This window comes from Macaca fascicularis, chromosome 7, assembly GCF_037993035.2.
Source record: "Macaca fascicularis isolate 582-1 chromosome 7, T2T-MFA8v1.1".
In the NCBI taxonomy this organism is placed as follows: domain Eukaryota; kingdom Metazoa; phylum Chordata; class Mammalia; order Primates; family Cercopithecidae; genus Macaca; species Macaca fascicularis.
In genome coordinates this window covers 75980015-76005876 of record NC_088381.1, presented here as the reverse complement: position 1 = coordinate 76005876, position 25862 = coordinate 75980015, and the positions used below count along the sequence as shown (strand labels likewise).

General features: G+C 40.9%; 1 protein-coding gene across 5 annotated transcripts in view; it reads right to left on the bottom strand.

Moving 5' to 3' along the window:
• Positions 1 to 25862, bottom strand: part of SV2B (synaptic vesicle glycoprotein 2B) — a 188541-nt gene that overhangs the window by 44210 nt on the left and 118469 nt on the right. The gene's annotated exons all lie outside the window — the stretch shown is intronic.

Here is a 25862-nt window from a genome sequence, read left to right as displayed (position 1 = left end):
ATGTTAGGAAGGAAGAACATGGTAGAAGTGAAAAACAGCAATTGAAAGCAACGCCAGCTATGTTATTACCACCCAAGAAGGACCTTTCTTCAAGCTACAACCAATGTCTAGGCTTAAGGAAATGTAGCATATTTGTATATGGTGTGAGATAAGGGCCCAGTTTCACTCTTCTGCATGTAAAATCCAGTTTTCCCAATGCAACTTATTGAAGAGACTGTTTTTCCCCTATTGTGTGTTCTTGTCACTTTTGTTGTAAATCAATTGACCATAAATGTGTGAATTTATTTCTAAGCTCTCTATGCTGTTCCATTGGTCTATATGTCCGTGTTTATGCCAGTACCATTTTTTTAAAATCACTATAATTTTGTAGTATATTTGAAAGCAAGTAGTGTGATGCCATCAACTTTGTCCTTTAGCTCAAGACTGCTTTCCCTATCCAAATCTTTTGTGGTTCTATATGAATTTTAGGATTTTTTTTTCTATTTCTATGAAAAATGCCATTGGAAGTTTGATAGGGACTGCATTGAATCCGTAGATTACTTTGGGCAATATAGATACTTTAACAATATTAATTCTTTCTATTCATAAACATGGGATATCTTTCCATCTATTTGTGTCTTCTTCTATTTCTTCTTCAATGTCTTACAGTTTTCAGTATAAAGACCTTCATTTCTTTGGTTAAATTCATTCCTAAGTACTTTTTAATGTTATTGTAAATGAGATTGTTTCTTAGATTTCGTTTTCAGATACTTCATTGTTAGTATATAGAAACACTACTATTTTTTATGTTGGTTTCTTATTTTGCAACTTTACTGAATTTGTTTATTAGTTCTAACAATTTTTTGGTGGCATCTTTAGGGTTTTCTATGTATAAGATGCCATCTGCAGAAACCATTTTACTTCTTCATTTCTGATTTGGATGCCTTTTATTTCTTTTTCTTGCCTAATTGCTCTATGTTGAATAGAAGTGGCAAGAGTGAGCATTCTTGTCTTCTTGCTGATATTAGGGGGAAAGCTTTCAGCTTTTCATTATTGATTATGATTGTCAGTTGTGAGCTTGTCATACATGGCCTTCTATACCTAATTTGTTGAGAATTTTTATCATGAAAAGATGCTGAAGTTTTGTCAAATGCTTTTTCTGCATCTATTAAGATGATCATATGATTTTTATCCATTATTATGTTAATATGGTATATCACTTTTATTGATTTGCACATGTTTAAACATCTGTTCATGCCAGGCACAAATCTCACTTGATGGTGGTGTATGATCCTTTTAATGTGCTGCTGAATTTAATTTGCTAGTATTTTGTAGAAGATTATTGCATCTGTGTCCATCAGGAATATTGACCTGTAATTTTCTTTCCTTGTAGTGTTCTTCTCTGGCTTTGGTATCAGAGTAATGCTGGACTTGTAAAATGAGTTTGTAATATTCCTTCCCCTTCAATGTTCTGGAAGAGTTTGAGAAAGGTTGGCATTAATTATTCTTTAAATGTTTGGTAGAATTCAACAGTAAAACCAGCAGGTCCTAGGCTTTTCTTTGTTGAGAGGTTTTTGGTTACTAATTCAATCTCTTTAGTCATTACTGGTTTGTTAAGATTTTCTATTTCTTCACAATTGAGTCTTGGTGGATTGCATGTTTCTAGGTATGTATGCATTTCTTCCAGATTACACAACTTGTTGTGTGTAACTTTTCATAATAGTATCTGTGATCCTTCATATTTCTGTGGTATCAGTTGTAATGTCTTCTCTTTCATTTCTGATTTTATTTGAGCCTTCTTTTTCCTTAGTCTAGCTAGAAGTTTGTCAGTTTTGCTTATCTTTTAAAAAAACCAGCTCGTTGCTTTAACTATTACACTTTGCTGCTCTTTATAGATAGCGTTGGTTAGATTCCTTCGCTCTACGTTAGTCCATTCTTTCTTCATCTGCTCACCCCCAGTATTGCTTGCCAAGTGAGGAATGGTTCCATCCTTTCAAGGAGATAAACAATAAAATGTAAGATTATCTCTGAGTGAGAAAAAAGGTGCCCAATAAAGATATCTGTCAGGTATTATTAAAACCCAGAAGAAGAGCAAACCTTGGATATAATTCACTCAATGTGGGAAGACTTCCAAGAGAAAGACGTTGAGCTGTTCTTGAAAGACAAACAGAATTTAGTCTGATTTCCATTTGGTGACTGAGGCAAAAAGGAAGTCTGATATGTTTGGGCAACTTCTTGTAAGTGGCCTAGCATGAGTACAGCATAGTTCATGTAGGGGAACCTGATGAGGGTTCAGGCTAGAGGGTAGGACAGAAGCCAGATCATAAACGTGTGTGTGTGTGTGTGTGTGTGTGTGTGTGTGTGTGTGTGTGTGTGAAAATGTAGATGTATGGATGCATGCATGTGTGATTGTGTGTGTGCACATGGGTGTTTGCATGTATGTGTATGGGCCCATAAATTGAAAGCAGGAAGAGTGAAAAGAGACTTAGAGGAGTGGTCCAGAGATTTGCTGAGAGCTAGTCTCTATAGCCCATACCCTGATTCCACCCTAGAGAAAAGCACTAGCATCCAATAAAAGTCTGTTTTTTCTTTTACTTCAATAAAGCTATCTTCAGCACTTCTCAAACTTTACTGTGCACATAAATCACCTGGGGATCTTGTCAAAATCATATTCTGATGCAGCAGGCCCGAGAATGGGCCCTGGGATTCTGCATCTCTAACAAGCTGCCAGCTGAGGCCAGTGCTGCTGGTCTGGGGACCACATTTTGAGTAGCAAGAGGCTAGAGCACATCTGTCCTCCTGTAAACAGTAAACAGTGATGAGAATCCAGGCCTTAGAACCCAAAGATCTCATTCACTAGTTGTACAATTTGGGAGCAAAACCTCTCACTTTCTGAGGGTATTAATCACCTCATTTATAAACTGATTACTGAACTAGAGATGATCTCCAAGTTGCCTTCCCATTCATTAATTTTACATTAATTTTTTTAAAATGTAAATAATGAAAGATGAAGTACTGTGGATTTCCCAGGAAGAAGATATTCAGATTAAAAACATAAACTCAGACACAAATGTTTGATTAGACTACTTACGGCCATACAAGGCATCTTTATGACATTGTACACATGGATCAAAATATCACAGGTGCTCCAAAACAGGTACAACTATGATAAGTCAATTTAAAAAGAATCAAATAACAATAATAAAGATCTCATTAACAAAAAAGTGGCTTCTAGCCTACCAGTTTGCAATCTTAGCAATGAACACTGTGCAGCTATGAAGTTATTGTCTCTCAGCTCCAAAGCCACCCGTCTAGACCTTACTTGGTTCACAAATCCCAGCCACTCTCTGCTAGGCTCTGCCAACAGAGGGCGCTAGAGGGAGGCTTCAAGGCTGGGGAAGGAAGAAAGGACCTGTCCTTTCTGTTCCTGTAATTTCACCCTGACTGCCGCAATTCCTTTCCAGACAGCAGCTGCATCCAATTAGCAGAAGCCACACTGCACTTCATTCTCCTCTCCAACACCAGCAACTGCCAGCCAGGGCCGCTCTTCAGAGGGCTGAGTTGCAGTTTCATGGAACCCCTTTTCAAGATTCTAAGTTATAATCATTCCAATCTCTTTCCTTTATTCTCCAAGCCCTAGGGGAGGCAGCTTCTCCCTGCATGTACTACCTCAGTGATACTTTTCAAAAGCATTTCAACCCGCCCTGTTAATAATTTTTACATTAAAATCTCTCTCTTCAAATAACTGGTATGATTTCTGTCTCCTGACTATCCCATGACTGATCTAGACACCTAGACAAATTGAAAAACTTTAGAACTAGTCAGATGTTGAATTCAACCCCTTAATTTTACCAGACGAGGAGGCTGAGCCCCAGAAAGGGTCTATAACTTGCCCAGAACCTCAGTGCTGGCCGAAGACCTGCTGGCACTGCATTTCTGGTCTCCTGGTTCCAGGCCTGGTGCTTTCACCACTAAACCTCACTGTCCAAGGCCATGGAGGTACCAGAGAGAATAAGAAGAGCTTTTCAAATGCTGTCTTTGAAGTCTAGGAAAAGGAAGAATGAAGGAAAAATGAGCCTATCACCAGGGAAGGGAAATACCAAATTAACAATGTCTCTGGAATGGTTATGTTATTAGATTCATTTAAAATCTGTCTTTAGCAAAAGAAATTTTAAAAATACATTTGGAAAATTAGAGTGCAGTGGAGTTATCAAAAATTACTTTAGTGTGAAGCAGATAAGGAACTAGTTAGAAAGCTAGAAATTCAATCATCCTTCAATTTCACTCAGCAAGCTCAGTGGCATATTAGGGAAATGACCCTAATATACTGAGATTTTTGAGGAAATTGAAAACCAGGATTGCTACTTGCAGAGTAGAGGAGGAGGAGGAGGAGGAGGAGGAGGAGGAGGAGGAGGAAGAGGAGGAGGAGGAGACTGAAAGGAGGAGGGATGTAGCGGAGTGGAAGAGACTTTTAGTTGGTGGTAACACAACAAAGGAAATAGAATACCCCTCCTTGGAAGAGGGAGGAGCCTGCAGTGACAGGCATCAGGCAAGAAAGATCCCAATTCTGAGACTGAGACATCTGGGCCATGGTCCTGGCTCCATGATTACCACAGCATAACTGTGGGCTGCCCATTCAGCCTCTCTGACCATTATCACATCTTTGTAAAATTCAGTGCTCATCTTCGCAGTTGTTAGGATTATACAGGGGAGTGGATTTAAAGTATCTAGCAAAATGCCTGGCACCAAAGTAAATGCACAATTAATAAAAGCTGCTATTGATATTATTAGCAGTACAACTTAAAATTAGGACCCTGGAAAGCCACAGGATTAGAAAAATAAAAATAAGATGGTGATATTTTAAAAACAAGTCAATCATATACGGAAGGAATATGAGGAAAGAGGATACAGAATAGCAGAGGAAACTTATTTTTAGTAGTATGCCCTTTAAATGTACCTCCCTCTCGCCTTACCTGGAGAAGGAGCCAGGTTCCAATAAAAAGCTTTTTTGAAAAATATTTTTGAAGTTTCCTCTAACAAGACTTTGAAGGGGGGGAATTTTTTTTTTTTTTTTTTTTTTTGCTAACTCAGATTTCTTCAGTTCCCACGTTAAATTTTATCTCCTTAGAAAGGCATCCCTGATGTTCCAAACTAAGGCTCCACTAACTTTTTCTATAAAGGGATAGAGCATAGATATTTTACTTGTAAAATGTACTTTGCCAATCTTCTATGGTCTCTGTCACATCATCTTATTATTCCTAAGTTTACAGCCCTTTACGAATGTAAAAAAAATAAAAAATAAAAAATAGGTCACAGGTTTGTAGGCCATAGTTTGTTGGTTCCTGTTCCAAATTTCAGTTGCCCCTCATAGTCTTTTGGCAGTGTACCATTGCTTTTCCTTTGTATCGCATGTCTCTAGTTGATATTGTATATTTATTTGTTTGATATTTGCCAAACTCCTGTGACTGTAAACTCCTGGAGGAAGGGACCATGTTGATTTTGCTTGAGCAGAGTTCGCCACTGTTTCTCTAGCACAGAGGTGTACACGTAGTGGGTACTCCATTAATATTTGTTCAACACATAAAATAATATAAAAGTAATTCCTATTCACTGTAGGAAAATCTGAAGAATATCCCCCAAAACGTATAAAAGGTAAAGCAAAAATCTATCCATCATACCACCACTCAGAGACAGCTGTTAGCAGCCTTTATTTTTGTATTTGTATTCGTATGTGTATAACTACATACTGTATTTACATGATAGAAACCTTTTTCTATTGAAAGCTTCGTAGTCTAGCTTTTCACTTAATAAACAACTCAGCAAAGAATATTTTTTGCATATGTCTTTGTTGGTGTTTCTAGTTATTTGTTCAGAATAGATTCCAAGAAATTGAATCATGAGATCGAAGGAGATCAACAAGTTTGTGGCTCTTGAGACACAATGCCAAATATCCCTCCAGAGAGCTGGCAGATATCAGAAACCTCTTTCCAGCTTTAGAGATGCTTTTCACACCGACAGAGTATTTCCTCTCCACACCAGAGGCAGCAGGATAAGATGTACTATCAGACCACACTGGCTTACCATGGTGACATGAAAGCAGAGGCCCTGCGTGGGTGAGCTTCTTTATTTAGCAATTAACCAAAGACAAAGAAGACACTTCTAGCCTTTTTCTTGCTTGAATATGTAGAAATTAAATGCATTCATTATCCTGAGAGGATTATGAGCTTCTTTTTCCTGCAGCGACTCAAATATTTATTTGACTATGCATATGCTTCCCAGGGATAAAAATCAGCATCTTCCAACTAAACCATCTCCATTCCATCTATAATAACATCTCTAAAAAGTAATTCCTGTCATTTCCATTCCATTTATTTATTACTCAACCAAATATACCCCCCTTGGAGGGTAATATTCTCTTGGACTAGCACGTGGGGTTCACAGTCCCTCAAAGTGGTAAATGTGATAAATGTTTTAACATATATGGGAATCCCACAAAGAACTCTCACTTTGGTATTAAATCATGGAGGAACATCAGGGTATCCATTTGCACACCCTATGAAATAAGACGCATTGGGTAAGTCAGTCAGGTGCTTTGTTTATGTGGCATCTGGATGCTTGGAAACTTCTGGATGAGTAAACACTTTATTTTGGGTCAAAAAGGTTTGGCTTGAACACGTCATCTAGTGGAAACTAATCTAGAATCACCATGTTAGACTTTTCTAGTCTTTTATGGGTCCAGTAAACTCAAGTGAATGAATCTTCAGAAGTGGGTTAACTCGTCCATTCTCTTGGTAGTTGGAACTGTTTCCTAAATGTCACATAAGATATTTGGATACAAATGTGTAGAGGAGAAATGAAGGGACAAAAGAATTAGCATTTGTTGATCTCCTGCCATATGTAAGATAGTATGATAGGTCACATGTCTAATAATTTCAATTTGTCATTCCAACCTTGTGAGGGAGGTACTAATGGCTTCATTTAACAGATGAAGAAACTGAGGTTAAGAGATTTCCTCTCTGACCACAATTATTAAAGTGTAAGTAAACTTTCCCAATATCTGATGAAAGAACCTAGGATTATAGTTGAGTGAGTCACCAATGCCCCAAATTATGACATAGCCCATGAGGAAAGATACACCAATGCTCTTCAAGGACAGCAGGGTTGGGGTGAGGCATCTGTCACTCTGCCTGAGGATGCAACATTCTCACTCGCCCTGGCCTCTCAGCTCAGGGCAAACCACAGCACAGCAGAAGAGCAAAACCACCCCTCCTGGAAGTTCTAGATTCTGAATGTGTCTAATAGGCCCAGAGGTGAGGGTCTATAGGCAGATCGGAGAGTCTGAGAGACAGAAGCCCCTTGCTTCAGCAACATTGTGTAAGGACAGAGCCTTAAATCAGGAAGAGGTTCTCTCTCCAACTATATACAGGAGAAACTGAAGACTTTGCCTGGCAGCCTAGAGACTTTATCATCACAGGAGATGGATAGCCAAGATGAAACCATGAGACAACATTCTGGGCCAAGCAGTGAGCAATGAGGAGACCCAGACCTCAGGGTCCTGGCTGTGTCTTTGGTGAGTAGAGACATATCCACAGCCACAGTGGAAGCAGCTGCAACAGAAAGGATTTAAGACATTAGGGAGGTTTCTGACTGGGGCTCACCCTAGCCTTGGGGCAAACGAGTATCTGTCACTTTCCTTAATCTTCTCTCAAGCTAAAAAGAAGAGGCATTAAGAAAGATTCCCTGAGGATACTGCAAGAACACTGAAATTGCCTTGTTTGCATACCACTACACTAGAGATGTTTCAGAAAAGCCGCTTCCCTTTTGGTACCTCCTATCCAGAATGACTCCAGGTAAGACGGGTGAGAGGAGGTGTCATCTGGGCCAGTGGAGGTATGACATCTCTAATAGCTCTCCTGGGCACTGTGGGCATCTCAAATAGGATCATAACCCAATGAGGCTCAGTGATGCCTCTGCCATTTCACTTAAGACCAAGTTGTGGTCATTTCTAGAGAGTGGAATATTGTGTCTGATGAGATATAGGAGTAGTCCAGGGGTCTCACAAGAGGGCAAAAGCAGAAGCCAACAGGGCCCAGGCAGGTTATACAAATGGGTGATACTTCCAGGCATCCCTAATAGGGAGTGTGGTGACTGAGGAATACATGTCCATCTAAAGGGAGCAGCCACCACCTAACTTCAGCCAACTGCTACGTTACAGAAGATAGACCCTATTCCTACGGTTTCAAAAAGAACCAGAAATCTAGATTGCTAAATAAAATCTCTGAGTTTTAAAACACTACTAGCCAAACAGTAGTCTCACCTACTATTTGAGAACCCTGTGTGACAGAGATTTGCGCAGGCTTGAATAGTATGTTTAGAAAATAAGTATTCATATTAAAAAAAAAATAGGCAACTCCGGGGTCAAATCTCTTAATCCTATGACAGTTACTGTTAATCTGCTATTGACCCTTTTATCAAGTATTGAGCAACCCCTGGATACTGATGTCCTATGCTCTCTCCCACTTCAGAGTCTTCACACTGCTCTTTCCTCTATCTAGAATGTTCTTTGTTCACATCTTTGCATGGCTGGCTCCTTCTCATATTTCAGGCAAAATCTTAAAGAGGCCTTCACTGACCATCCATCCTCAACAGCCTGTCTCTCCAACAGGTGGAATCGTAAAGACCAGTTAGCAGGCCACCACATGTGTTTCAAGTGAATGACACTGATGACTTGGACCAGGTGGGTAGGTAGAGGAAAGTGGTAAGAAGTGGCTGGATTCTGGGTGCATTTTAAAGGTGGTGTCTAGAGGAAGGGTGGTAATGAAAGCAGACAATGAACATGATCCCTGAAGAAGTGAGTGGCAATACACAAGAAATTCAAGGACTGAGCACTGAGACATTCCAACATTTAAAGGCCAGGAAGATGAAGAGAGACCAGTGATGGAGAACAAGAAGGAGCAGCCAATGGGCAGCTGGAAAACGATGAGACAGAGGTAGCTTAGATGTCCAATAAAGAAAGTGCATCAAGAAGGAGAGAGTGGTCAACAGTTGCAGTTGCTGTAAATAGGTGAATAAGCTGAGGATGAGAGCTGACTGCTGAACTGAGTCAGTGAGGCCAGGAGTGATCTAGACAAGAACAGGTTTCTGAAGAGGGAAGGATTAACTCCTGCTTAAAGATGCAATGTCCTCACTCATTCATCCTACTGAAAGAGGGTTCAAGTGAGAAGAGGAAGTGAGGAACTGGGTTCAGTTAATTTTACCAGAAAGGGAATAGAAAAGACATACGTGGGATCAAGACTGAAGAAATGTGTGGTGTGCTGGTGGGAATGATTCCATAGAGAGAAAAATATTGATGAAGAGGAGTTGCAAAATGAGGAGGAAAAGGATTGCAAAAGTGATGTTCTGGGGAGGTGAGAGGGGATGGGATACAGGGAGACCAGTGAGCCTTACAGCTCCTCCACGGTTACAAGAATACAGGGTCAGCACAGAGGCAGCGAGGAAGGTAGGTGTGATAGCAGGAGCTGTGGAAATTCTTCTCTGGTTGCTTCTGTTGTTCTAAGTTCAGGAGGAACTGAGTTTATTAATCCGAGAGTGAAGATGAGGAAGAGATGCTGGAAATTGGAAAATAGTAGATAAGACACAAAATAACTATCGAGGAGAGAGTGAAGGGATGAGGGAAATGAAGGATGATGGCTGGCAGCACAGAGGATCTTCTGGAGGCTCTGGCTCATGAGTTTAGTGAGGCCAGTGGGCAACATTGTATGTTCTGTGTTCCTGACCACCCATATGCAGCAACAGGGTTTAGGGACAGACGGAAGAAAAGTTGGATGCAACCAGGGGTGGGGAACACAGCAGAGTAAGAGAGGTGCAAGGAAGCTGGTGATGTGCACAGGAAGTGACTGTGATTATGGACATGGACATTAAGCTCAGTGAGGAATGTGGTGAGAACAAGGGGGTAATAAGAGATTAAAAGGCTAAAGATTGGAGAGGACTTTAAGGAAATGACAGACCAGGATAATGGAAATCACTTATTAAAATCTCCAAGGACAATAATAGAAATACGGTTGGAATGTGACAGTGATGAACCTGGAACTAAAATTCTCCAGGAATGAGAACACATGGCCCAGGGGTCAGTGGATGACTGCAACCAGAATGTGTAGTAAGTGATAGTCTCTGATGACAAGAGATTCGAATATGAGATCTTTTAGTGAGGAGAGAGGGAGAATGGCCTGGAAATGTCCAGGGGGAGCAAGAAAGAGCAATGGTACAAGAGTGGAGGCTGTAATGGGGCAAAGGGCTAATTTTTGCATCTAAGGCTGCAGGGCTAATTAACATCCTCAGAGGAGAAGGGGGAAACATAGGGGAATGGAGGCATGTACAGTGCCATAGGGGAATGCAAATGTGGGTGGTAAGGGGTGTCCTGGCAGACATGAACCTCTCACGGTGATTGACATACGGGGATAAAGAGCATAATGAAATTAGTCCTGATCTTGGTGGCAAGGCTGGTAGTACTGGGGGGAAAAAATGCTGGGAAGCCTACCAAGAATACATTGAATTCTACAATCTTCTTACTCCTGGCAGTGGAAAAATGGAAGTCAGAGAGAGCCATCTAGTTTTTTGTTTTGTTTTGTTTTGTTTTTTGGCTTTTTCTTTACTAAAATGTTGGCTCCATGATGGGACAGGAGGGACTTACACCTCTTGTTCATCAGTAAACAAGCCCGTGAGTAAGTTGACTCTTTAAGGAGCTATTGAATAAAGGAAAAATTAAAAATATACAAATACAAGCTCATATTTACTGGATCCTAACTGTGTGCCAGGACTGTGATGAGTCCTTTATGTGCTTTATCTTATTTAATCCTCACAATGCTTCTGAAGGCAGGTACTAATATATTTTAATCTCAGATTAAGAAACCAAGGTTAGGGAGGTTAAGTGACTTGTGTAAGATGATAGGGTTGGTGATGTAGCCAAGATAAGAAGTCAAACAGCCTACCTTTAAAAACCTTATGCCTGTGATAGACTCTGCTGGTCACGTTCCCAACAGCCTTTTTCCCTCTTCTTCCTTGCTAAGGGAACCCTGACTTTTGTTCACATATTAAATGTGTTCAGAGAGATTGCCTCCCAAGACACACTCAACTCTAGGCGATCAATCATAGTTAATTTAAGATGGTCATCTTCATCCACTTCTTCTTGCCAGTAATTAATCTAGGCAAGCCATAAGACTTGGTGGACACCTGCCAAATGATTGGAAAGTCATTATTGGGGGACATAGAGCTTAGAGCTATGGTGGCCATCTTGTGACCTCAAGGGAACGTAAAGAGAATCGCAGACGTGCCAACCTCATGCCCTGACATCAGTGAGTCATTGAACCAACTCTGGTACTACCTACTTTGAAAATTCTTGGTCAATAAATAATGAGTATCTTCATGATTCAAAGCTATTGTTACCAGAAGCCAAATGCACCCTATATACATGCTGCCTCCTAAAAAAGAAACCATGCTAATGAAAGATGATCTGATTGGTTTTTTTTTGTTTTTTTTGTTTGTTTGTTTTTAAATTTATTTATTATTATTATACTTTAAGTTGTAGGGTACATGTGCATAACGTGCAGGTTTGTTACATATGTATACTTGTGCCATGTTGGTGTGCTGCACCCATCAACTCGTCATTTACATCAGGTATAATTCCCAATGCAATCCCTCCCCCCTCCCCCCTACCCATGATAGGCCCCGGTGTGTGATGTTCCCCTTCCTGAGTCCAAGTGATCTCATTGTTCAGTTCCCACCTATGAGTGAGAACATGCGGTGTTTGGTTTTCTGTTCTTGTGATAGTTTGCTAAGAATGATGGTTTCCAGCTGCATCCATGTCCCTACAAAGGACACAAACTCATCCTTTTTTATGGCTGCATAGTATTCCATGGTGTATATGTGCCACATTTTCTTAATCCAATCTGTCACTGATGGACATCTCGGTTGATTCCAAGTCTTTGCTATTGTGAATAGTGCCGCAATAAACATACGTGTGCATGTGTCTTTATAGCAGCATAATTTATAATCCTTTGGGTATATACCCAGTAATGGGATGGCTGGGTCATATGGTACATCTAGTTCTAGATCCTTGAGGAATCGCCATACTGTTTTCCATAATGGTTGAACTAGTTTACAATCCCACCAACAGTGTAAAAGTGTTCCTATTTCTCCACATCCTCTCCAGCACCTGTTGTTTCCTGACTTTTTAATGATGGCCATTCTAACTGGTGTGAGATGGTATCTCATTGTGGTTTTGATTTGCATTTCTCTGATGGCCAGTGATGATGAGCATTTTTTCATGTGTCTGTTGGCTGTATGAATGTCTTCTTTTAAGAAATGTCTGTTCATATCCTTTGCCCACTTTTTGATGGGGTTGTTTGTTTTTTTCTTGTAAATTTGTTTGAGTTCTTTGTAGGTTCTGGATATTAGCCCTTTGTCAGATGAGTAGATTGCAAAAATTTTCTCCCATTCTGTAGGTTGCCTGTTCACTCTGATGGTAGTTTCTTTTGCTGTGCAGAAGCTCTTTAGTTTAATGAGATCCCATTTGTCAATTTTGGCTTTTGCTGCTGTTGCTTTTGGTGTTTTAGACATGAAGTCTTTGCCCATGCCTATGTCCTGAATGGTACTACCTAGGTTTTCCTCTAGGATTTTTATGGTATTAGGTCTAACATTTAAGTCTCTAATCCATCTTGAATTAATTTTCATATAAGGAGTAAGGAAAGGATCCAGTTTCAGCTTTCTACTTACGGCTAGCCAATTTTCCCAGCACCATTTATTAAATAGGGAGTCCTTTCCCCATTTCTTGTTTCTCTCAGGTTTGTCAAAGATCAGATGGCTGTAGATGTGTGGTATTATTTCTGAGGACTCTGTTCTGTTCCATTGGTCTATATCTCTGTTTTGGTACCAGTACCATGCTGTTTTGGTTACTGTAGCCTTGTAGTATAGTTTGAAGTCAGGTAGCGTGATGCCTCCAGCTTTGTTCTTTTGACTTAGGATTGTCTTGGAGATGCGGGCTCTTTTTTGGTTCCATATGAACTTTAAAGCAGTTTTTTCCAATTCTGTGAAGAAACTCATTGGTAGCTTGATGGGGATGGCATTGAATCTATAAATTACCTTGGGCAGTATGGCCATTTTCACGATATTGATTCTTCCTATCCATGAGCATGGTATGTTATTCCATTTGTTTGTGTTTTCTTTGATTTCACTGAGCAGTGGTTTGTAGTTCTCCTTGAAGAGGTCCTTTACATCCCTTGTAAGTTGGATTCCTAGGTATTTTATTCTCTTTGAAGCAATTGTGAATGGAAGTTCATTCCTGATTTCGCTCTCTGTTTGTCTGTTACTGGTGTATAAGAATGCTTGTGAATTTTTGCACATTAATTTTGTATCCTGAGACTTTGCTGAAGTTGCTTATCAGCTTAAGGAGATTTTGGGCTGAGACAATGGGGTTTTCTAAATATACAATCATGTCATCTGCAAACAGGGACAATTTGACTTCTTCTTTTCCTAACTGAATACCCTTGATTTCTTTCTCTTGCCTAATTGCCCTAGCCAGAACTTCCAACACTATGTTGAATAGGAGTGGTGAGAGAGGGCATCCCTGTCTTGTGCCAGTTTTCAAAGGGAATTTTTCCAGTTTTTGCCCATTCAGTATCATATTGGCTGTGGGTTTGTCATAGATAGCTCTTATTATTTTGAGGTACGTTCCATCAATACCGAATTTATTGAGCGTTTTTAGCATGAAGGGCTGTTGAATTTTGTCAAAAGCCTTTTCTGCATCTATTGAGATAATCATGTGGTTCTTGTCTTTGGTTCTGTTTATATGCTGGATTATGTTTATTGATTTGCGAATGTTGAACCAGCCTTGCATCCCAGGGATGAAGCCCACTTGATCATGGTGGATAAGCTTTTTGATGTGTTGCTGAATCCGGTTTGCCAGTACTTTATTGAGGATTTTTGCATCGATGTTCATCAGGGATATTGGTCTAAAATTCTCTTTTTTGGTTGTGTCTCTGCCAGGCTTTGGTATCAGGATGATGTTGGCCTCATAAAATGAGTTAGGGAGGATTCCCTCTTTTTCTATTGATTGGAATAGTTTCAGAAGGAATGGTACCAACTCCTCCTTGTACCTCTGGTAGAATTCAGCTGTGAATCCATCTGGTCCTGGACTTTTTTTGGTTGGTAGGCTATTAATTATTGCCTCAATTTCAGAGCCTGCTATTGGTCTATTCAGGGATTCAACTTCTTCCTGGTTTAGTCTTGGAAGAGTGTAAGTGTCCAGGAAATTATCCATTTCTTCTAGATTTTCCAGTTTATTTGCGTAGAGGTGTTTATAGTATTCTCTGATGGTAGTTTGTATTTCTGTGGGGTCGGTGGTGATATCCCCTTTATCATTTTTAATTGTGTCGATTTGATTCTTCTCTCTTTTCTTCTTTATTAGTCTTGCTAGTGGTCTGTCAATTTTGGTGATCTTTTCAAAAAACCAACTCCTGGATTCATTGATTTTTTGGAGGGTTTTTTGTGTCTCTATCTCCTTCAGTTCTGCTCTGATCTTAGTTATTTCTTGCCTTCTGCTAGCTTTCGAATGTGTTTGCTCTTGCTTCTCTAGTTCTTTTAATTGCGATGTTAGAGTGTCAATTTTAGATCTTTCCTGCTTTCTCTTGTGGGCATTTAGTGCTATAAATTTCCCTCTACACACTGCTTTAAATGTGTCCCAGAGATTCTGGTATGTTGTATCTTTGTTCTCATTGGTATCAAAGAACATCTTTATTTCTGCCTTCATTTCGTTATGTACCCAGTAGTCATTCAGGAGCAGGTTGTTCAGTTTCCATGTAGTTGAGCAGTTTTGATTGAGTTTCTTAGTCCTGAATTCTAGTTTGATTGCACTGTGGTCTGAGAGACAGTTTGTTATAATTTCTGTTCTTGTACATTTGCTGAGGAGTGCTTTACTTCCAATTACGTGGTCAATTTTGGAGTAAGTACGAGGTGGTGCTGAGAAGAATGTATATTCTGTTGATTTGGGGTGGAGAGTTCTATAGATGTCTATTAGGTCTGCTTGCTGCAGAGATGAGTTCAATTCCTGGATATCCTTGTTAACTTTCTGTCTCGTTGATCTGTCTAATGTTGACAGTGGAGTGTTGAAGTCTCCCATTATTATTGTATGGGAGTCTAAGTCTCTTTGTAAGTCTCTAAGGACTTGCTTTATGAATCTGGGTGCTCCTGTATTGGGTGCATATATATTTAGGTTAGTTAGCTCTTCCTGTTGAATTGATCCCTTTACCATTATGTAATGGCCTTGTCTCTTTTGATCTTTGATGGTTTAAAGTCTGTTTTATCAGAGACTAGTATTGCAACCCCCGCTTTTTTTTGTTCTCCATTTGCTTGGTAAATCTTCCTCCATCCCTTTATTTTGAGCCTATGTATGTCTCTGCGTGTGAGATGGGTCTCCTGAATATAGCAGACTGATGGGTCTTGACTCTTTATCCAGTTTGCCAGTCTGTGTCTTTTAATTGGAGCATTTAGTCCATTTACATTTAAGGTTAAGATTGTTATGTGTGAACTTGATCCTACCATTATGATATTAAGTGGTTATTTTGCTCGTTAGTTGATGCAGTTTCTGCCTTGCCTCGATGGTCTTTACATTTTGGCATGTTTTTGCAATGGCTGGTACCGGTTGTTCCTTTCCATGTTTAGTGCTTCCTTCAGGGTCTCTTGTAAGGCAGGCCTAGTGGTGACAAAATCTCTAAGCATTTGCTTATCTGTAAAGGATTTTATTTCTCCTTCACTTATGAAACTTCGTTTGGCTGGATATGAAATTCTGGGTTTAAAATTCTTTTCTTTAAGAATGTTGAATATTGGCCCCCACTCTCTTCTGGCTTGTAGAGTTTCTACCGAGAGATCTGCTGTTAGTCTGATGGGCTTCCCTTTGTGGGTAACCCAACCTTTCTCTCTGGCTGCCCTTAAGATTTTTTCCTTCATTTCAACTTTGGTGAATCTGGCTATTATGTGTCTTGGAGTTGCTCTTCTCGAGGAGTATCTTTGTGGCGTTCTCTGTATTTCCTGGATTTGAATGTTGGCCTGCCCTACTAGGTTGGGGAAGTTCTCCTGGATGATATCCTGAAGAGTGTTTTCCAACTTGGTTCCATTTTCCCCCTCACTTTCAGGCACCCCAATCAGACGTAGATTTGGTCTTTTTACATAATCCCATACTTCTTGCAGGCTTTGTTCATTTCTTTTTCTTCTTTTTTCTTTTGGTTTCTCTTCTCGCTTCATTTCATTCATTTGATCCTCAATCGCTGATACTCTTTCTTCCAGTTGATCGAGTCGGTTACTGAAGCTTGTGCATTTGTCACGTATTTCTCGTGTCATGGTTTTCATCTCTTTCATTTCATTTAGGACCTTCTCTGCATTAATTACTCTAGCCATCAATTCTTCCACTTTTTTTTTCAAGATTTTTAGTTTCTTTGCGCTGGGTACGTAATTCCTCCTTTAGCTCTGAGAAATTTGATGGACTGAAGCCTTCTTCTCTCATCTCGTCAAAGTCATTCTCCGTCCAGCTTTGATCCGTTGCTGGCGATGAGCTGCGCTCCTTTGCCGGGGGAGATGCGCTCTTATTTTTTGAATTTCCACCTTTTCTGCCCTGCTTTTTCCCCATCTTTGTGGTTTTATCTGCCTCTGGTCTTTGATGATGGTGATGTACTGATGGGGTTTTGGTGTAGGTGTCCTTCCTGTTTGATAGTTTTCCTTCTAACAGTCAGGACCCTCAGCTGTAGGTCTGTTGGAGATTGCTTGAGGTCCACTCCAGACCCTGTTTGCCTGGGTATCAGCAGCAGAGGCTGCAGAAGATAGAATATTTCTGAACAGCGAGTGTACCTGTCTGATTCTTGCTTTGGAAGCTTCCTCTCAGGGGTGTACTCCACCCTGTGAGGTGTGGGGTGTCAGACTGCCCCTAGTGGGGGATGTCTCCCAGTTAGGCTGCTCAGGGGTCAGGGACCCACTTGAGCAGGGAGTCTGTCCCTTCTCAGATCTCAGCCTCCGTGTTGGGAGATCCACTGCTCTCTTCAAAGCTGTCAGACAGAGTCGTTTGCGTCTGCAGAGTTTTCTGCTGCATTTGTTATTTTACTGTGCCCTGTCCCCAGAGGTGGAGTCTACAGAGACAGGCAGGTTTCCCTGAGCTGCTGTGAGCTCCACCCAGTTCGAGCTTCCCAGCAGCTTTGTTTACCTACTTAAGCCTCAGCAATGGCGGGCGCCCCTCCCCCAGCCTCGCTGCTGCCTTGCCGGTAGATCACAGACTGCTGTGCTAGCAATGAGGGAGGCTCCGTGGGTGTGGGACCCTCCCGGCCAGGTGTGGGATATGATCTCCTGGTGTGCCTGTTTGCTTAAAGCGCAGTATTGGGGTGGGAGTTACCCGATTTTCCAGGTGTTGTGTGTCTCAGTTCCCCTGGCTAGGAAAAGGGATTCCCTTCCCCCTTGCGCTTCCCAGGTGAGGCAATGCCTCGCCCTGCTTCAGCTCTCGCTGGTTGGGCTGCAGCAGCTGACCAGCACCGATCGTCCGGCACTCCCCAGTGAGATGAACCCAGTACCTCAGTTGAAAATGCAGAAATCACCGGTCTTCTGTGTCGCTCCCGCTGGGAGTTGGCGACTGGAGCTGTTCCTATTCGGCCATCTTGCTCCGCCCCCCGATCTGATTGGTTTAAATAATCATCACTTAATGAGCAAACAGCAAGACAACTTGGCAGAGGGGAAAGAATTCTGTGCCAATAGTCAGGAGTCCCAGATTCTGATCTGAGAGTATGTGACCTTGACCAAGTCACTGTCTCCTTGGGGCTCAGTTTCTTCAAGTCAGAAACGAAGGGCCTGCTAGGAGGTCTCCTTCCTTTCTTTCGCTTCTAATATTAAATGGTACTATAATTTTGTAATTCATGCCTTATACCTTATAATCTGTTATCATGTCTCCTTTCAAGGACAAGACTCCCCTTTCTAGGACCCACAGAGAGGTGAGGGAGAGAGAACAAGGCAAGGACAAAACTTCTTTGGACTATTTTCTGCACATCCCCAGCAGAGATTGATGAATGCCTCTGAGTCAGCAAAATCTCCAGTGGTGAAATAGAAAGCGTACACTCCGCACATTCAGGCAGCCCAGGCCAGCCCACACGGAGAAGAGGATGTTCACATCCAGCCTGTTCAGTGGACCCCATGGGGCATGTCAAAGGCTATTTCATTTCCAGGACCTTCTATCACACCCCCTTTCTTCCATCCCTGCTAATATTTGTGACTTTCCAGCTTTCTTCTCTGAAATTAAAATAAATCCTTTGCAAAGTGAAATCAGTTCATCTGAGCTAGTGCTGGTTAAGATTTACAAAATAAAGAGGAAGTTTACACCCACCGGCCTCAAAGAGTCATTTTAGCCGGCAGTCATTAGCTCCACCGAGGACCCTAGTGTTCTCTGTCTGATAGCGTTGCTGGTGGAAGGGATGCGGGAAATTCTTTGTGCTCTGTTGCTCTGCTCCATACTTAGTGACGGATCATCTCTTGGGCCCCTGACACAAAGGATGGCAATGTCACCACTCAGCTCTCTGGCAGCCTATTCTAGGCTGACAGTCTAGCCTCAGGGATCACTGCAGACCCCTGCAGTTTCCCCTTCCAATGAAATCAGCACCCAGCCTTTTACACCCGCTAGCTAGGACACAAACAACATCCCTCTCTCACCTACGGACATGGGCTGGTACTGACTCCAGCACCCTGATAGAGGCCAATGCCTACTTCACACTTGCATCTTATTGAAGTCATGCATTTTGCATAAAAGTTGTTTAAGGTTTTATGGGTAATGCACATCTGGAAACGTCTTCCAGGGATGGGACAGCAAGGTAAAGGAGAAGCAACAGACTTTGAAGTCAGATATAACTGGACTTTTCAAATCCTAGATCTGTCACTGACTAGTTTCTACAAGTTACTTTACCCTCTTAGAGTCTAGGTTTTCTCATCTGTTAAACAGTGAAAATGATGTTTGCCTTGCAGGTCATTATAAAGGTTAGAAATGGTATAAGATAAGATACCTAGTACAAAATGGATGCAAAGAAAGAGCTTATCAAATTGTAACTCTTGGTAGTGGTGGTAGTGGTATAATTATTATAATTTGCTTTTAAATTAGAAAAAAAGTAACACGTTATACAAGACTGTGTGAAATAATTGATTTATTCATATCAGTTTATTTTGCTTTCTATGAAGAAGTCTGTATGGGAGAAAATAAGCCTTTCAACTTCATTAATATAAAGGAACCCATAGTGACAATGAGTGGCAACACGGGATAGGAAAATCACATTAGGAACTGGAGTCCAGCACTCATCCCTTAAGGTCTCTGAGCAACACTGCCCTCATTGCATAAATACAGACTATCACTCTGCTCATCTCACAGAGTCATTTAAAGATCAAATAAGAGTGATTAGGAAAACCACCGAAAATCTATAAAGCACTGTACAAGATTTTTTAACGCAGTTCCATTTTTCCATGCTACCCAAGATATGTGCAAATATTCCAAACATCATCACAAATACATGAAGGAAGCCACGCGGGGATAGTTCCTACTTTTTATATAGCATGATAAGCAAAAACCCTGACATCTCAGCAGCTCCTACTCATACATAGTCTTTGCATAAACTACCTGGATCTCTACTCTGGCTGCACAATAGTATCACTAGGGAGCTATTAAAAAATGCATATGCCCATGACTCATCCATAGACATTCTGGCTTAATTATTCTAGAGCAAAGTCTGTAGTTTTTGTCAGCAGCTCCTCAGGTGATTCTATTGGGTAGTCAGGATTCAGGACATTAATCTAGTGCAGTGGTTGTCAACTGGAAGTGATTTTGCCCCCCAGGGGACATTTAGCAACATCTGGAGACATTTTTGGTTGTCACAGCTAGGAACAGGGTGCTACAGGCATTTAGTGAGTAGAGGCCAGGGATGCTGCTAAGCATCCTACAACGCAAAGGACAGCCCCTCAGAACATGGAATTGACCGGCCCAACATGTCAATAGAGCATGACTGAGAGGACCCACACAGAGGACTCATTCTAAAGAAAGTCAGTAACTGACCATACTGCAGAAAAATAGCTCAGCAAAATTTCTGGTCTCACATGCTCTCCAGAACCTTGTCATTTCCTCCATTAGAAGATGGAGTCTATTTCTTCTCTTCTTGAAATTAAATTGGTTTTTATTACTATCTCAACAAATAGAATTCAAGGAAATAACATGCTTGACTTCCCAGGCAAAGTCACGAAAGGCTTCTGCTTGTCTTTCTCTCTCAAGATCTCTTTCCAAGATCTGCCCCTTTGGAAGCCCTAAGTCAACAGGTTAAAAAAAAATCCAGCTACCCTGGAGTGGCCATGTTGGAAAGATTACATTTAGAGATCATATGGAGATGGAGAGAGATGTTCAAAAGAAGCCCCAGCCATCTGTGTCTTCCAGTCTGGGTACCAGATATTTGTGTGGGTGAGCCCTCCGATGATTCTAGCCCCCACCTTCCAGCTGCCCCAGGCAATGTCAAGTTGGACAGAGGCCAGGTGTCTGCCCAGGCTGCAGATTTATAAGCAAAGTAAATGGCCTGGTGGTTTTGGTTCTATGGGGAGTATATGTTTGTTTGCTTGTTTGATATGCAATAATAGATAACCAGAATAAAGTCCCTCATGATTCTATAAAAGATCCATCTCTAAACCCTCTTCATTGGGCCACCAAGGTCAAAAGCTTACATATACTTGTACAGGGAATGAGCTTTATATATTTCCAGCCCACACCCAACTCTGCAACTTCCACCTCCATTCTCAGTAAATATGCCAGTTTACTTAAGAGTTCCTCCCATTCATTTCTGTTGTGCTTTCTGTGGTCTGGAAGATCATATTTTCCAACATGTGGGTCAAGGGTCTTATGAGTCTTTTTTATTCTTGGTGAAGTTTTCCATTGTGGGAGCAAATATAAGTATAAATATAGGTGAATCAATACAAATAAATAAATAAGATATTTTTATTCTGATAATTAGCAAATTGGTAGTTACTAAACATCTTTCATTTACCAGGTCTTCTGGAAGAGTGCACTTAACTGTAGAGGAAAAACAACTCATTAAAGTCGTTGAAGGTAACATTGCCAAGGGAGATATTCTGCAGGCAAAGTGAACAGAATGTCCTGAGACATCCTTGCTCTAATCAATATTGAAACAACTGAGAAGCTAAAACATCAGGTTTTGCCATTGGATCAGGGGAGCAAGATGAGTACTGACTAAGCATCTACTGTGTGCAGATCCTGAGCAGAGTAGTTAGGGCAGAGAGCAGGGGTAATTTCATTTAATTTTCCCAGCATCCTTGGGAGCTAAGAACCATCCTCTACTGCCCTGTCTTTTCTCTCTCTTTCTGTCTCTCTCTCCTCCCTCTCTTTCTCTGCTTCTCCCTCTCTTTCCAGACATTACTCTTTATTCCCAATAAAACTAAAATCTACACAAGCTCCACATATCTTTGATTCAATCTTGATCAAAATCCAAGTAATAACTCAGAAACCGTAAGTTTTAACAAGGAGTTAATAATTTAAAGTTGTTGACACAGGTGCTTTCATAATGGGTAGTAGGCTCTCTCCTTTGATGTTTGAATAAGCTGAAAGGCACAAAAAAATAGCAGTAGACAAGTGGGGAAAGCGTCACCTTCAAAGCTAAATCCACACTGAATCTGTATCTCACGTGATAAAATGAGTGCTTTGTGTGCAAGACGTTCTCTTCAAGAGATTTTTTTTTAACTCCAGTGGTTTAATTGTGAAATTGCTCTTAATCTTGAGAGTACGGAGCTTGCTTTTCAGTTGGCTGGCTAGGTGGTTGGTTGGTTGATTGTAGAAAAATTTATTTCTATTCATTGTGCATTAGTTACAGAAAAGTGAATTTACTCATAAGCTTTGTAATAGTCAACCCTCTGACTATGAATTCACTGACTGTATTATAATAAACACAACCCGCTGTGTAAAAGTGTAAATCTCTTGACGTTAAGAAGGGTTTTCTTCCTTGCATAAATTGTACAAGAAAATAATGGTGCTTATAGCAGAAATGTTTTTAAGGCCTACATTAAAAACCTCAATTCTTCAAAACACTCAAATGGCCTCTATTGTTACCTCTAAAGACTAGTTTAGGAATTGCATATTTCTTACTCCAATCACATCCTATAGGTTCTCCCACCTCCAGTCTCTCTCCTCGATGATCCTTTCTTCACCAATGTGGCGATTCTGCCAGTTGCTGAGGATGTCTGTTCTAATTATGCATTCCTGAACTGGGGAACTAACCACAGAACAAGTCTGGGGACCCACTGTGAGATGGACCTGAGCTAAAACTCCACTGATACCTGATCACCATAAGCTCCTACTCTGACTGATGGGCCACAGTGATGTTTTCAGTCTCTTGGAATTAGTGTCAGTTCAGAGCAAGTATCTTCAAAAAGTCTGACTATTTTCCTTTCCCTAAGGCACAGTCACCTAGTAAAAGCCCACAGGTCTCTTTGGGGAACACTGGGAGAAAGATTAATGGTATAAATTTTTGGCAGTGTACTGGGGTCCCTCCTCAAGGAGATTCAGCCTCCCTTTCATTCAAGTGGTTCTGGGTCTGTAAACTAGCTCAAGTCTGGGAATTGACCGAGAAGCCATGATGCTCTGTTTCTATATTTCATTAGACTTCTGTTCACTTGACCTAGAACTTTACTCTTATACAGATCAAGTAAGAGTTTAGTAGGCTTCCTTTTTATTTCATTTCTAAAAATGCCACAATTAACTAGCCAGTACCATAGGTCTACACAGGTCAGACCGTTCTGATTTCTGCTTTGCCTCTGCTGTCCACTACAGTAACCACACTCCCCTTGCCTTTGGTGACTGAGTGCCACCACTTGGCCCTTGCACCCTGGGATCCAATTATTCCCACTGCATTTAGGTGTTACAACTCAGTGACTACAGTCCACACTGGAAGGTCTGTAATCAGAGAGCACAGTAATCACAGACCTCTTTAAGGACACTAAGGATCCCCTCAAGAAACCCTCATAGTCATGGTAAAAGATGTGTTCTCTGAACCCTCTCAGTGTGGGTGAGTAGGTCTGAAATGAAAAATCCATCTAAGATGCAAATATTCCTAGGCCTTTCAATCCCTTCCTCTACCATAAACCAACATAGGTCTGGCATTTCAAGTTCATTTACTATGGGCCACATTTTGATCTACATTTCAGCCAACCAATGAAACAAACTGGTAAAGCTGCAACATTAAATGCAGAATTTCTGCTCAGTGGGCCCAAATCAATAAATTTAGCCTGACCCAACTCTATGTTTCTTCCACCAGTATCCCACACCCTTAATATCCATTCCTACACATATTCTCCAGATTTCTGTGTGTGTAAATTAGAAAAATCAAATCATTCTTTTGGAGTGTAGCCACCTCTTCATGGTCCACATGTTGTGCCTCACCTTTAGAGGCCTGATGGGACTTGAGTATAGTTATAGGTCTAGAAGCAAAGAGGGGTGGAGGGGGTGGGTCCTGATGAGAATCAGCAAGTCTTGCAAGGCAACTGCCTCAGGAGAGGCACTCACAGCCTCCTCAGTCACTGCAGAGTTCATCTTGTCTGAATAGGGGCAGAGAGGTTGCTTATATTGGCAAAAAAGACTCCTCAGAATTTAGGGGCTCAGTGTTCCCAGTTTCCTCAGTCTTCCCACACATCTCCATGCTGACTTTCAGGATCTCATTCCTTCCCAGTCAATGTTCTCACTTTAACAGAAGACACCCTGCAAGGCTGGGAATTCAATTTTCACTGTAATTCAGCCACTCACAGAATGAGATTCTGGGTTTGGTTTTCAGCAATCTCAGGAGATAAGGATCTCTTTCAAGGGAAACACAGAAGCTTTCATATCCTTTATGCAGCATTTGAGCTGGGAATTTGAATCCTTGGGCTCATCCATTTCTTTCCCTTCTTTGCCCCGTACCATTAGTGCTACCAGCCAAAGTCATTATACTCATTAGTTTGACAAAAACGTTTGAAGGTATCATGTACTTGGTCACCCAGATTCTTGCCTATTATAAGTATTTGATTAGATGTATCTAGTGATATTTTATGTATCTTCATTGCCACATCACAACATGGACTATCAGTGCTCTCTTTACTCCTAGAAATAGAGTCAAAAGGTTCTTTAACATGGAATCAACATAAGTGCCCATCAACATGGAGATTGGATAAAGAAAAGGTGGTGCATATACACCATGGAATACCACACAGCCATAAAAAAGAACAAAATCATGTTCCTTGCAGCAACATGGATGCAACTGGAGGCCATAATCCTAAGTGAATTAATGCAGGAGTAGAAAACCAAATACCACATGTTCTCACTTATAAGTGAGAACTAAATGTTGGGTATTCGTGGACATACAGATGGGAATAATAGGCACTGGGGACTACTGGAGAGGAGAAAGGACTGAAAAACAGTTAGGTTCTTTGCTCAATACCTGGGCGATGGGATCCTTTATATCACAAATCTCAGCATCACACAATATATCTATGTAACAAACCTGCACATGTACCCACGGAATTTAAAATAAAAGTTGAAATTAAATTTTAAATGTGAAAAATTCAAAAGGAACTACTGCTATAACAATATATCATGCTCAGAAATAAACTATCTTTAAATCTAATCAGATTAGAAAGACAATTCCAGAAACTCCAGAACCAATGCAGAAAACTCATCCTCAAAATTCTGCTCCTCTAGAAGCACTCTCAGTACCAAAATCACTGGGACAGAGTGATCATCCTAAACCACAGGCCCCATCTTATCACCTCCTTCCTCAAAGGCATATTTCATAGCTCCCCATTAAACAGTTCTCCATTGCCAGTGGAATCAACTCCACACTCCTAAACACGGCAATCGCGTATGCCTGCTAAGGGAGCCCTTCATTTTAAGTTTATTCTATTTCTTCTGAGCTTTTTTTTTTTTCACAAGAGCATCAAGTAATCAGTCTATCCTGAAGAATTACATGATCTAAACAGTATAAATAAGAAAACTGATATAAATCAAACACAGAAAGAAATACATGGACATTGCCAGTGGTGGATTTCACCATCATGAGTAAGTAGGTATTTACTGAGGACATATTTTGTGCCAGACAAGTGACCCACCCCCCTCCATGCCACCTCCTTCTGAGACACAGAGTGGCTCCTCTTTTCAAGAACTGACAATGAATTTAGGCCTAAACAAAACATGGCTCATAAATCAAATATTCTGCCCTGATGCTTGGCTAGAATTGCATATAAAACAATCACGGGATAATCTTTCATGACAGCAGAGTAATATATCTATCTCTGAGCTGCCATGAAAATTCAGCTCACAATTTATTCTAATGAATCTGCCCCATCTGACATTGCTCTGTGTCTTCCGTGCGGCTGGCACAGACACCATGCCCCAGGGGTCAACTGTTAAGTTCTAAATCACTTTCTGAAAGGTATAACTCCCAGAGTCTTTTCACTGCAGATGGCAAGAAACTAACAGCCAATAAAATACACAAGTCGCTGGATCCTTCCAAGAAATCAAAACTCTTCAGGCAAAACATAGAACTCTTGCCTGAAAGGGAAGCTCACATTCATAGGCATGAAGGTAAGGAATAGCCCACAATTCCAGGTTGAGGCGCTTATTTGCAATTATGAAAAATTGGTGACGATTTATTAAATGCAGGCAGAAAAGCATGGAGTTGGTTTGTCTTATGTATCGCCAATATTGTCATCCTATAGGCTGGTGCAAAAATAATTGTGGTTTTTGCCATTTAAAAGTAACTCCAGGGAGACAAGGCTCTCACATTCAAAAAATGAATTATCTT